The 13,986-nt window shown below is 41.9% G+C and overlaps 1 protein-coding gene and 1 long non-coding RNA gene across 2 annotated transcripts in view; one reads left to right on the top strand and one right to left on the bottom strand.

Annotated features, from left to right (window-relative positions):
- Nucleotides 1-13,986, bottom strand: part of LOC126162751 (ATP-binding cassette sub-family C member 4-like) — a 386,365-nt gene that overhangs the window by 66,621 nt on the left and 305,758 nt on the right. The window lies entirely within an intron of this gene.
- LOC126162752 (uncharacterized) lies at nt 4,725-5,636 on the top strand. Its single transcript, XR_007535110.1, has 3 exons — nt 4,725-5,078; nt 5,232-5,342; nt 5,502-5,636. It is a non-coding gene; the product is annotated as an uncharacterized LOC126162752 (long non-coding RNA).

The following is a 13,986-nucleotide window of genomic DNA, read 5'->3' as shown; positions in this document are numbered from 1 at the left end:
TGACGTAAGCGATTATTCATTATCGATTGCGGGATATTTCCCTGTCTTAGATCCATGGAAATGTTTGGAACTTGCCTTTGCGGCCATAGTTTATCTTTTGTCTCCGTCAGTACCGTAGTGGAGGAGGATCAACGGATAAATGTGTTCCTGCAGCTTTCAATCCGTTTGTATCGGCAGAAGATAACACGTTTAACTGAAATTTTCCCGTGTTGTTTGAATATTTCGGCATTGTCACGACTTGTAGCAAACTGACCTGTAAATACGTCTGCAACTTCACTTTTCAAATCTATGGCATTTTGTGGCAATGGAAATATTTTTATGCCAAGTACTGCTGTGTCCGTTGTTGTCCATTGTCAAGTTATTTGAAGGCCGCTCCAGTAGGAACGAAGCAGGAGAGGGAATCATGCGAGATATTAATAAAATAATTTTGTAATGATGAAAAATCGTAGGGGAGGGTAACATGCGATGGGAGAACTTATGCGATAATATACGGTACATAGGTCCGCTGCTCGCGGTCTTGCGGTAGCGTTCTCGCTACCCCAGCATGGGGTCCCGGGTTCGATTCCCGGTGGAGTCAGGGATTTTTCCCTGTCACGAGATGACTGGGCGTTGTTGTGTCGTCTTCATCATCATCATTCATCCCCATTACGGTCGGAGGATGGCAAACCACCTCCACTAGGACCTTGCCTAGTACGGTGCTGCGGGTCTCTCGCATCGTTCCCCAACACTCGGTCACGGAGTATGGGACTTCTTCATCATAGGGTGGACAGAAAATGTCTGATAAGCTGGTACGAATGTTGCAGGGCAGGTTGTGCTGACACATAAATGTTAAGAAATATTCGATACGATGCGCCGTTTCCGAGTTATTTAGCTTTGAAACTAGCCAATGGGGGCTTCGCGCGCTCACATTCGAGCAACCTGCCAGAGGCGGTGTTAACCTAGCGAGCGCTTTGTTTAGTTAGCTGAAACTTGAACTTGCGCGCGCAACAACCTGATTGGCTAGCTTCAATGCGTTATAATTCGGAAACGGCGCAACGTATCGTACTTTTTTCTTAACATTTATGTCTCAGTCCAACCTGCGACTCTTTTACTTGATTTTTCTATTCTGCATAGCGTCTTTCTCTTTTCATCGTGTATAGAAGTTGCCAACAAAGCACTTTTTTTGCCCGCCATCCATCCCCTAATCTCATCACAAGTCCACATCATTTTAAACGCCGGTTTTACATCTATTCGGCGATGAACATGGGAGTTTTCATTTGATTCCTGATTTCCTTATTCGGGATCTTCTCTCACGTTTTAGAGTGAACCAACAGACTGAAATTATTGCTCTCGCTCCGTCCTTTCAAACACGCGAACGGTGCTACTATGAGTATGGTCTCTTTAAAAAAAAATACACGTCCGCCAGAGGCGCTGATCATCAGCAAGCAAAGAGTATGCATCTGTGGCTACACGGTCGATCCTTACTGGGATTCGATGTATCTATATGAGCTGCACAGTAGTGATGTCTTTGTGAGTTCTTTAAAGAAAGCACCGGATTCCATGATTTGTCCAGGCAGGAGCTTCACCGTGGAACACCACACATCGTCTTCTGTATACCCTACAATAAACTGTTTCCTGCTAAGGCGGAGTATTCAAAGAATAAAATGGCAGCATAACACCGCGTATTATATACCATTCCCGTGACTTTAACTGAATTCGTCTGTATCTTCGCTTAAAGAAAACACACATGTATGATCAAGAAATCTTGATGTAAGTTACATTATTTTCATAAGGGTTACCTATCTGTAGCATCTCCTATTTTAATTGTTTCAGTACTTTCCCTAAACAAGCGAGCCGGCATCTGTGACCGAGCGGTTCTAGGCGCTCAGTCCGGGCCGCGCTGCTGCTAAGGTCGCAGGCTCGAATCCTGCCTCGGGCATGGATGTGTGTAATGTACTTAGGTTAGTTAGGTGTAAGTAGTTCTAAGTCTAGGGGACTGATGACCTCAGATGTTAAGTCCCATAATGCTTAGAGCCATTTGAACGATTTTAAACAAGCGAAGTGCGAGCCTTGGTAAAGCTTATCGTTGCCAGTAGGCCAGCCTTTGAAGTGAAATTTAATTACGTTTACTTGTAACGGCTATATACCCACACTCAATCTATATTTTGACCAAAATGTTGATGAAAACGGTGTAATAAATGATTTATATTTCCCTAAAATGTTGTTGCTGATCGTATTCGTTATGAGCTAGTGACTGATAGTCGAGGACAAGTCAAAGACCATAGTGCAACTAACAATATAGAATCACTGAAGACAGTATTATAAATACCATAGAGAATTAATTTCGAAAGAGTCTTCATAGTCGGTTAAAAGCAATAGCACATGCGCATGCGTGAGGATGGTATCTAGCAGCACATAGAGCACACAGTTGTCTGCAGTCCGAAGGCATCCTGTGCAAGCTTCTTCATATCTTCTTGACTACGGTAACCAACATCCATTTGAACCCACTTTTGTATTCGTCCCTTGGTCCCCCCCCCCCCCCCCTACAATTATAGCCCCAAATTTCCTTCCAGTACCAAACTGACAATTTCTTGACGCCTCAGGATGTGTGCTGTCAAGCGATTAACCGATCCCTTCGTTTAATCAAGTTGTGCTGTAAATTTTACACAGAGCGTATACCATTTTAATAAAGGGGATCAATTTAATTTATTTAATTTAAGCTGTGATCAAAAATTCAAATGGTTCAAATGGCTCTGAGCACTATGGGACTTAACTGCTGAGGCCATCAGTCCCCTAGAACTTAGAACTACTTATACCTAAGGACATCACACACATCCATGCCCGAGGCAGGATTCGAACCTGCGACCGCAGCGGTCGCTCCGTTCCAGACTGTAGCGCCTAGAACCGCTCGGCCACCTCGGCCGGCTAAGCAGTAATCCACTCTTATTCACTGTATGCATTCAATCCCTCCATTCTGAGTGGACTGAGAGCAGCTTGCTTCAGCCATTATTCAGTCACAATGCACTGTCAAGTTTATAAGATTTTAATTTCACTTTTGTAACAACTCAATATCCACTTACAATAAACAATGTTTACTTATTAAAAGCATGGACCTTAAAAAAAAGGAAGAGAAATATTGTGCGTACAAATGTTCTATCCAGATTATTATTTATACACTCCAGTTTAGAGAAATTTGGCGGTGGCGAGAGGAAATCTTTTTCGCAGTTGATCCACTTCGAAGGACGCACCCTCGCTGTGTTGCAGGGTACATTCCTAAGGTGACGATGGCTCCCAGACCCATTCGGTAAAACTGTCCAAACAATATTGTTCAGAACTACGAGAGGTCACTTCTCAGTGGAGTCTGTTCACACGTGTCATGTTATGCAAAATCAAGGAGTACCCAATGTTATTATGTGGTACCAAGACTGTGTTACACATCAGGTGGTTAAAAAAACCATGGCAGAGTTTAGCTCATGAATTTCTGTAAGCATCTTCTTCGTGCATTGTTCATTTTGTTAATGAATACGTTTTTTTTTTTTTTTTATTTCTTGGTGCCGACCCACAAGAAATAGCCGCGAGTAATAATTTTAGTCAACTGGTTTCTGCCTCGCTGAAATAGTGCACAGCTGGTTTTTCCGTTAATTTCAATGCACTTCAACAGTACTAGAATATTCGATAGTTCCTGGATAACTTCCAATGCGCTCTAGACCACCGTGTTCACCATAAAACACAAGGTCGCACAGTGTATGCAGACGTGCGTGTTTTGCTCTTCATAACTTCATTATGTATATAAATACTGATAGTATGTGGGCAAATGCCTCCCATTTGTTGACTCTTCTATTTTTAATAAACTGTGTCAAGCTCCCTTTCATATTCAGAAATTTTATAGGGAAAGCTTCTTAAGGCATTTATCCCATATACTGGATATCCCGTCTTTTTAAGTACGAACCATGACTGCGCCTAATGACTTTTTTGCGCTAGTTTCAAGGGATTTTCTTCCCATTACTCCAAGAAGCAGAGGAAGCTGTTTGTGGTCCGGCCTATGAAAGAGTCGACGTTCTTCCCAGTCAAATGTTCCAGTAGTGTGCGAGTGGGCCAGAGGGAATCCCAATTGGGAATGTTGGCAGGGGACTCCCAGTTCAAGCATACGCCTGGTAACGCAGTATAAAACCTCCCGAAAACATTGTTCGGAACCGGTGATCTGGGACTATTTTCAATTTAATACTGAGACGATGTTATGAGTTGTCGCAGACAAACATTAAAATTTAATGCAAATGTGTGTGTGTGTGTGTGTGTGTGTGTGTGTGTGTGTATGTATGTGCATATATGTCGATGTGGTGGTGTATCATAGGAAAATGCTTCTGGCAATAAATAGTTTTGGGTCCTCGTGAATTTGCGTGCAACTGTGGGCCGAAGCGTCACAAAAGAGCATGACATTAATGAAGTAGACACGATGCGGTTAAAGGAAAGCGATTACTCTCCCTACGACCGCTTCGCACGGAAAAATACTGGTTTGTATGGGCGGAAAGCTACGAGACGTTGCTGCCTGGCCGAAACCGCACGGCGAGCGAAACAATGGAGGGCGCCTCCTGCGTACTCCCCCCTTCCACTGCTCGAACGCCGGATTCAGTTTATTGCTTCACCACTAGATGTCTCTGGGGGTTCTGAAACCATCGCTCAGCGCCCGGAACTGACACACAAGAATTGAAAAACGTGTTTGTCGTTCGTGACAGTAAGAACTAGTGATGGGCTAAACTGCGATTTTCCGATATCAGTGATTTCTGTGAATGCTACTTTTGAGTATCTGTGATTCTTAACTGTGATTTGTCGCAGTTAAGAGTCGCAGTTAAGGAACATAGGTCGTGTATCCCTCCGCCACTGCTATTTCTGCGATTTCTGCTACTTCCGCGATTTCTGCTACTTCTGCGATTTCTGTGACTTCTGCTACTTCTGCGATTTCTGCTACTTCTGCGATTTCTGTGACTTCTGCTACTTCTGCGATTTCTGTGATTCCTGCGATTTCTGCGACTTACCACCGTATGAGAAAGTTACATCTGTCAACACAGAAAATTGCATCTCAACAAACCTGTCTTTGGCAAGTATGTTTTACGTTTTTTCTTCCGTTGGCTTTAATTTTGTATTAAAGAAACAACTGTGAAAATATTAATAGTGTAATTAATATGTCAGTAGCCGTACAGTACCGTAATAGTTCGTATTTAGAAAAGAATTGTAACATATTGTTATGTTCACAGGTACCTGAACTACATTTCAGTCACTCAGTAAAGTGATAACTCAAAATATCATTGTCAACAGATCTGAAGAAATTGCCACTGCGTCTTTAGACCGTTTTCGTCAGACGAGAGGTTAGTTTCTAAGCGTTTCGATGGATTTAATTACTTCAGTGAGATCGTTCTTGCAAATGTGATATTCATTATAGCAAATATTAGCAATCTACTCTGTCAATTATATTGCTAGTAATTAATGACAGCAAAAATTGTTTAATAATCCTTGTGTTTTTGCAGACACAGTTCTGACTCTGATTACTGGTTGCTGTACGTATCTATCCACATCAAGGCTGTTTTTGAGAGAGACTCGTGAAGATTCAAGACAGTTCTTAGAGGATTTGCAGTTTAAAAGTGAAATAATTGTGAAATAAGTGTGTGAATGATTACACTGTGTTTTACTGAAGTTGTTGTGTGATTTTAAAGGAATAATAAATGTCAAATACAGTGAGTGAATAATAAAAATCTCATTTTCCACATGTTTAAGCCGCCCTATACCCATAATTTTCCGCCACTTACTTATTGGTAAACACTTGTTGGAGAGTGACATGCCGCCCCCCCCCCCCCCCCTTTCTCCACAATCTTGGTGTGACACTGACCTGTAACATATCCCGAAGTCTACAATATGCATTTTGAGGCTGTTGATATGAAAGTGGGAAGTACAGATCTTCCAGTTACATCAGGAATAGCTTAAGTGCATTACTTGAAAGTAACACAGGAAAAGCTTACTTATGTAGGTGGTACTAGTGTCAGCAAAAAGTTCTTGTGTGTGAAGTTGCCATGTAGAACACCAGGTGTAAAACTTTTCTCCCGAGTCTTGAACTGTGTCGGAACAAAAGTGAGGCATTCATATGACTGTTTTCATTTCTCTGCACTTATACAGATGTGTGAGTTCTGCTGTGTTAACACTACAAAGTCCAGTAGGCATGTGGAGTATTAACCAAAACTGTCATATTGGAAGCAGAATCAAACACATTTGTTACGTTACTTGATATTTTCAGGAGAAAAAGACAATGTTGTTTCTTATTAATATAATACATTCAGAGTCACAGCAGTATTTGACCAACCATAACTGATGCTGAATGTGCATGTCGTCATATAACATGAAGGGCTTATTTCAATAGTGGTACAAGTCCATTACCTCCACTTTTCTGTCTATAATGCGTCTGAAATTAGTGATCCAAACAAACATAAACAAAGGTTCATCTCTAGCAAGAAGCCATATGCTTGAATATTTCTGGTATCTCAAATGCAGATTTGTCAGCGCTCATTTAAATTTACGACTCTGTATCTCAAAATGAACAAAAATGGACTTGTACCACTATTGAAATAAGCCCTTCATATGCACACACAGCACATCGAACTCGTGAGGCACAAGGCTCTCATAACGAAGTACGTACGTCGGTCAACAGATGACACTAGGAAAAGTATGTTAACTGCGCTTTTTAGTTGCTACTTGCGACTCTTAGTTGCGATTTGTCACAGAAATCGCAGTTTGACTCGGTAGCGAATAGCGTAGTATGAACTTTGCTCAACAGATGGCAGTGCTAACTGCGCTTTTTAGTTGCTACTTGCGACTCTTAGTTGCGATTTGTCACGGAAATCGCAGTTAGACTTGATACCGCATAGCAGAGATGGACGTAGTACGAACTTTGGCCAAAAGATGGCACTGTTAACCGCGCTTTCTAGTTGCTACTTGCGACTCTTAGTTGCGACTTGTCACGGAAATCGCAGTTAGACGCGATACCATACCCCAGAGATGGACGTAGTACGAACTTTGGCCATCAGATGCCACTGTTAACCGCGCTTTTTAGTTGCTACTTGCGACTCTTAGTTGCGATTTGTCACGGAAATCGCAGTTAGACCCGATACCGTATCGAAGAGATGGACGTAGTACGAACTTTGGCCATCAGATGCCACTGTTAACCGCGCTTTTTAGTTGCTACTTGCGACTCTTAGTTGCGACTTGTCACTGAAATCGCAGAAAGCAGTGGTAATTCGAGCAATAGATGGCTCACGTCTTTGAATATGAAATACTACTTGCGACTGCTAACTGTGACTGAAATCGCAGTTATATTCTCTAAAGTTGCTACTGTGATATCTGTGACTTCTCAGTCACTGTGATTTCTAATAGATACGCGATTTCCTGCCCACCACTACAACGCTCCTAGAAATCAGTGGCGTATATAAGTCACCATACAACGCTGCATTTCGATCGATGCCATCATTATATAATTACTGAGGTTACCCGGCGCTAATAGATGGTAAGATGGTAACTACATACTCTCGGCGAGGGTAACTTTTCAGTGAATAGCAATTGTCATGGTCGTCTTACGCAATGATTGTCGAAGAAATGAACAGGATCCATATTTCGTAATTCTGTAATTCAAGTGAGAAGTTTTTAAAAACATTGGTTTTTCTCAACCAGAAAGATTGTCCCGTAAAAATCAGGCAAGATAGTTGCCGAAGTAAATTTCGTAAAGTGATTAGCGCGAGGAAGTAGATTTCGTAAAGTGACTAGCAAATATTCATCTATGTAAATTACTTGTTATACATATTTTTCATTGACAGAATTCATTTATAGTTCTATGCAAGTAAATTTTCCCCATTGTCAACAAACATAACATAAATCGAATACAAGACACAACTGAAAGAAAGCACGCCCCACTGTGCTCATTGCAATGAATTATATATTATAGGAAAAGAGGCAACACGAACTTAAGCAAAAGGTAAGAATTTTTCTACCGACATAAATGTGAAATCTATTTGGAAAATCCCTGGTGAAAAGGGAGATCGGAAACTGTTCTTTTTTCTTGATACTTAGCTCATTCCAGTGGTATAATACTTAGTGATAAACACACAATGCTTGCTTATGGAAATCACAGGAATAAATGTCCACTGATGTTAACGTCACAGTTCATGGCCTTAAGACGTTGTTATGAGGTACGAATGGCTAAATAATCAAGAGTAGTAGTTCTTCCAGGTATAGGGAGTGCACAATTTTTTGAAAGTTTCAAGTAGGCTTAATAAGAAGGGGACGAACTAAAGCAGTCTGATCAAACTACCAACAGAATGTGAAAGTAGTCTCAAAAGAAGACAACAAACAGTAAATACCTCGGTTTATAGGTACTGTGATAAGATAAATTTGGTTATTAAAAATTGCCTCCATTAAAGTTTCAAGCTTTTGAAATGTCTACTCACTGAAGAACGCTAAACAACTCTTAAAATGGAAACAACAAATGAGTCTACAATTAGGTAGGAAAGCTTAGCTATTGATGTCCTCAAAACTGGCACTTGAAGAAGAAGACGTGACCCATGAAAACCTTAACAGAAAAGTTACGACGAATATAACCTTGGAACTAGCGGTGAAATTACGTCAATCTGCTAAAAGAATCAGAGACATGACGCTAATTTTTTTTTGTCGTATGGTTTCGATGTTATATTGAGGGAATTTTTCCTGTGGTTAATGCACAACTCATATCCATGGAAGGATGTTAATCTAACACGACAACGATTTAGACTCTCCAGAATTCCTCGAAGCCAGTTCACTGAAAACCGTCTCCTTTCCTTTAGCAGTACTACATTCGAGTTCTTTCCCCATTCCTGCAACAAAGACTGCGAATCAGTGCACCTTTTATAATGACGTTACTAACGGACAAAACTCTGGGCATTAGGAACTTCGTTCAGCGAACCGCTCTATCGGGACACACAATGACACAGCTCTCCTCTTTACAACTTGTCCAAGAGACAGACCATGACCGTGACCGTGACATTTTTGTTCGTGTTTGTGCGCACTTCCATAAGTCGAGATGGTTCGCAATCCCTTTTCCGTGTGCGAGTTTTTCCTTGTCAGATAAAAGTCTGCACTTTGGGGAAGTGCTTGGTTTGATAGTGGCCAGGAGTTTCGAAACCTACCTCGATGGTTTCTTTCTACTCTGTTGTTTTCTCAGCACAAGAGCTTTAGTAGACCCACTTTAAGTCCGTGCCACTGTTGTAACTCTGCAGTTTCTAACTATTGCATAGAGGATGTTTTAGAATGATGTTTTAAAAATTTTGGGCCAAGCACCGTGCACAAAAACAAGAAACAAACGTCCAGTAAATATGGGCTCTAAAATGCATACCTTAAAAGCTATGAGTAGTTGTTCATCCCCGATGTTGTGAACCACATCTCTTTTATTACAAGCTCTTTGCTTTCCATGTATCGGGAGGAGGTAGTATGGACAAACACAAGAAAAAAATGTCCAGTAAACATGAGCTCTAAAATGCTTATAACACTAAAGGGCTTATAACACTACCTTGGCAAACGCCATAAATCAGTTCTGTTTTACTCGATGACTTTCCGTCAATTACTACGAACTGTGACCTCTCTGACAGGAAATCGCAAATCCAGTCACATAACTGAGACGATATTCCATAACGACGCAATTTTACTACGAGCCGCTTGTGTGGTACAATGTCAAAAACCTTCCAGAAATTCAGGAATACGGAATCGATCTGAAATCCCTTGTCAATAGCACTCAGCACTTCATGTGAATAAAGAGCTAGTTGTGTTTCACAGGAACGATATTTTCTAAACCCATGTTGGCTGTGTGTCAATAGACCGTTTGCTTCGAGGTAATTCATAATGTTCGAACACAATATATGTTCAAAAATCCGCTGCATATCGACGCTAACGATATGGGCCTGTAATTTAGTGGATTACTACTACTACCTTTCTTGGGTATTGGTGTGACCTGTGCAACTTTCCAGTCTTTGAGTACGGATCTTTCGTCGAGCGGACGGTTGTTATTTTTAGTGATATATTCTTAAAAGGCGTGAAAAGAAAGGCAGTGAAAGTTTGCGATAACAGTTTTTCGTGAATGGATTGTAGTTACAGAAATGGTTCAAATGGCTCTGAGCACTATGGGACTTAACATCTGTGGTCATCAGTCCCATAGAACTAAGAACTACTTAAACCTAACTAACCTAAGGACATCACACACATCCATGCCCGAGGCAGGATTCGAACCTGCGACCGTAGCAGTCGCGCGGTTCCGGACTGCGCGCCTAGAACCGCGAGACCACCGCGGCCGGCTGTAGTTACAGCGTCCCGAGGACTCTGCAGATAACTCTCCAGGAATGTATTGTAATTAAAGCGCACAGGGTTTCGTATTCTCTTGGTTTCATCCTGAGCTTGGAGCAGTGTTATGCGTGGTTTGCTAACAAACTGGAGAGATAGGAGATAACATTTTATGAATGTATACCATGTCTGTTTTCCTACTAGAAGCTTTAAACAACCAAGTAATTCTAAAAATGCGGTGTATGTAACGAGTGCAAGCCGCCGAGAAAATTTCTGCTTCCGTTGCTTTTACGATGAATGTCATTCTAGGAGGTGTAAATAATCGACCGCAAAATAATAAAAGTATCTAATTTTGTATGCCTTGGAAATTTCTTTGCAATTTCGAATTTTCTTTTGCTCTTCCTTTTATGCCTTTTATGAAATTATTGTTAAGTACAATGTATTGAGACCTATTTCGCTTTATTTGCAGTGTAGGTAATGTCAGAAATGTTTTCCGCATAGGGACTCGACCCTAGGCCCCTTGGATTACCAATTTGACTCTTGCAGCTACACCAACCGCTACGCCTCGCCCGATCCGCACTGAATTTGTTATTTTTTTCCAATCGCTTGGCCATCTGGAGCTCTCACTCCTGTCATTTCCATTTCTGATCGAGCACTGCATATACTATAAATTTGGACGAAACTGGTGGTGACGAGTAGTCGCAGTTCCCTTGCCAGCTGCAGTGAGAGGCACGTATCGTGTACGGAGCGCTGGCGGCAGCGCAGTGTTCGATGCACGGCATTTCGCCTGCAGTCAGCTGCTGATGCGCGGGAGTCCTGTTACAACGGGCGTAGCGTCCGTGTCTAACGAGCGAGCGTCACAGCTGCGCTGTCACCAGGCCGGCCAGCCACGTGGCCCAGGTCGGGGCAGCAACCGCGCAGCTTCCGGCAGCCCGCACGCCTTATCGCAGCTGCAAGTAACGAGTATGCCGCGTTCCCAGCCCTCCCCCACACACAGAACAACATCGCTAGCCCAGTGCAGACACGGCGCGCGAGTCCAGGTGTGCGGTACACCGGCGGGTCGCACGGAGTCGAGCGGCGGACTCCATTCTTACCGGAACCCGCTGGATCGTACCGGTTCGAAGCGGTACGTTCCCGCAGCGAAATACCTCTCCGTCTCGGAGAAACAGCCTGCTTTCTGCCCGCTGCGGCGCGCGCCACGAAGGCCGCCGTCTATTACCACGCGATCAAAACCCTCGTTTTCGCCTCGTTTGAAGAGAGACAGCAACCTTCTTTTCTCGGAAACACTACGTCGCGAAAACTTTCCAGACGCAAACTGGTGTATCATTTCAAGACGCTACGCTTGTAATTAACAGTGTGAGGTCCTTCTTCTTGTTTCCATCACTGTATTTTATTTCATTTGCCATTATTTTACTTTTAGTTTGTAATGACCCAGCAGTACAACAAATAGAGTCAATAAGGTTCAAGAGTTACCAGCAACATTCAATAATTTCGTAACTGATTTCCGCAGCATGTGGTATTATGAAGTACGATGACAAAGTGCGAAATATTATTTACTGTGTCATTCAAATTTGTCAGTTACAAGCCGGCTGCTGTGACCGAGCGGTTCTAGGCGCTTTCGTCCGGAACCGCGCCGCTGCTACGGTCGCAGTTTCGAATCCTGCCTCTGGCATGGATGTGTGTGATGTCCTTAGGTTAGTTAGGTTTAAGTAGTTCTAAGTCTAGGGGACTGATGACCTCACATGTTAAGTCCCCTAGTGCTTAGAGCCACGTTGTCAGTTACAAGATTATAGTGTGTCCGCAACCAGAAGGTCATTTTAACATCATACCATTTTAATAAATATTGTTTTATTGCAGATTGCATGCGTTTGTCTTTCTCCGACCTTCAGAATTACTCCACACCGTTAATTCTGTAACCTGAAATTTCCCCACCCACCCATACTTCTTACTTATAAGCCAGATCAACGATCTTTTTTCTTTTAAAAATATGGATATGCTTGCACTGACGTGCCTGATGCATCACAGATGTATAACTTACGTATTCAAGATTTATATGATGTATTTTGAACATTTACTGTCAGGATTTACAATGTATTTATGGATTATTCCGTTGGTACTTGAAGCATCATCGACATATTAAAAACTGAGGTACACTGTATTGCTCTCCCACAAACTTTTTTTTCTATATAATTCGTTAAGAACCGGCTTTCGCCTTTCTAGGCCACCCTCAGACAACTTAGACTAAACAGATAACACAACATCAGTGAGTATTTATACCTGTACCAATATTGATTTTCTAAAGATGTGTGACCTTTTAACACTGAATCTATATCTATACAAAAACACAAACATTATGGACGTCACAAAGGAGCTATGAACGAAGACGTCTTTCATTACTCTACACTCAAAGATGAAAGGAACAAGAATTTACGGGCCAAAAATGGTACGCAAATGAGTATTGGTGCAGATTAGTGTGCTATATTTACAAAATAATTGGTGAATATGATGAACAGGCAAAAAAAGGGGGGGGGGGGGAGAAGGGTGGAAGCAGTCAATGGAATGTGGATGGCGAACAGTTATACTGTTTAAAATAAGCATATTATTCACTGATGAAAAAAATATTAACTGGCTGCTGCTATTTTAGCAAGGGTGAAAGTAACATCTCCATGTACATCTGCATAGCTCCTCTGCAAATAACACTTAAGAGTCTGGTAGAAAGTTCGTCGGACCCCCTGCACGACAATTCTCATTCCAACAATTCATATTCCACTCTCGAATAGCGCGCGGAAAAAAACGAACACCTATATCTTTCCGTGAGAGGTCTGATTTCCCTTGTCTTATTCTGATGATCGTTTCTCCATATGCAGGTCGGTCTCAAAAAATTATTTTCGGATTCAGAGGAGAAAGTTGGTGATTGAAACTTCGTGAGAAGATCCCGCCATGACGATAAACGCCTTTGTTTTAATTATGTCCACCCCAGATCCTGTATCATTTCAGTGACACTCTCTCCCCCATTTCTTGGTAGTATAAAACGTGCTGCCCTTCTTTGAACTTTTTCAATGTACTCCGTTAATCCTATTTGGTAAAGATCCCACACGGCGCAGCAGGACTCCAACAGAGGACGTACAAGCGTGGCATAGGCATTAGATCCGTTGCATCTTCTAAGTGCACTTTCAATAAAAAAAATTAAAAAAAGTCTTTGGTTCGCCTTCCCTACAACATTTTCTATGTGTGTTTTTCCAATTTTAGTTGTTCGTTATTGTAATTCCTAGGTATTTAGTTGAATTTACGACCTTTAAGTTTAACTGATTATCTTACAACAGAAGTTTAACGGTTTCCATTGAACATTCGTGTGGATGGCTTCACACTTTTCATTATTTAGGGTTAAATGCCAATTTTCGCATCATACAGGCATCTTATCTAAATCGTTCTGCATTGGCGTTCCATCTTCTGATGACTTTACTAGACGATAAACGACAGTATCATCTGCAAACAACCTAAGACGGCTGCTCAGATTGTCTCCTAAATCTTTTATATAGATAAGGAACTGCAGAGGACCCAGAACACTGCCTTGGGGAACGCCAGAAATCAATTCTATTTTACTCGTTGACTTTCTGTCATTTACTGCGGACTGTGACCTCTCTGACAGCAAATCACGAATCCAGT

Source organism: Schistocerca cancellata, chromosome 2 (assembly GCF_023864275.1).
Source record: "Schistocerca cancellata isolate TAMUIC-IGC-003103 chromosome 2, iqSchCanc2.1, whole genome shotgun sequence".
NCBI classification, from domain to species: domain Eukaryota; kingdom Metazoa; phylum Arthropoda; class Insecta; order Orthoptera; family Acrididae; genus Schistocerca; species Schistocerca cancellata.
Note: the sequence above shows the minus strand (reverse complement) of the source record. Positions and strands in the feature narration are given on the sequence as shown.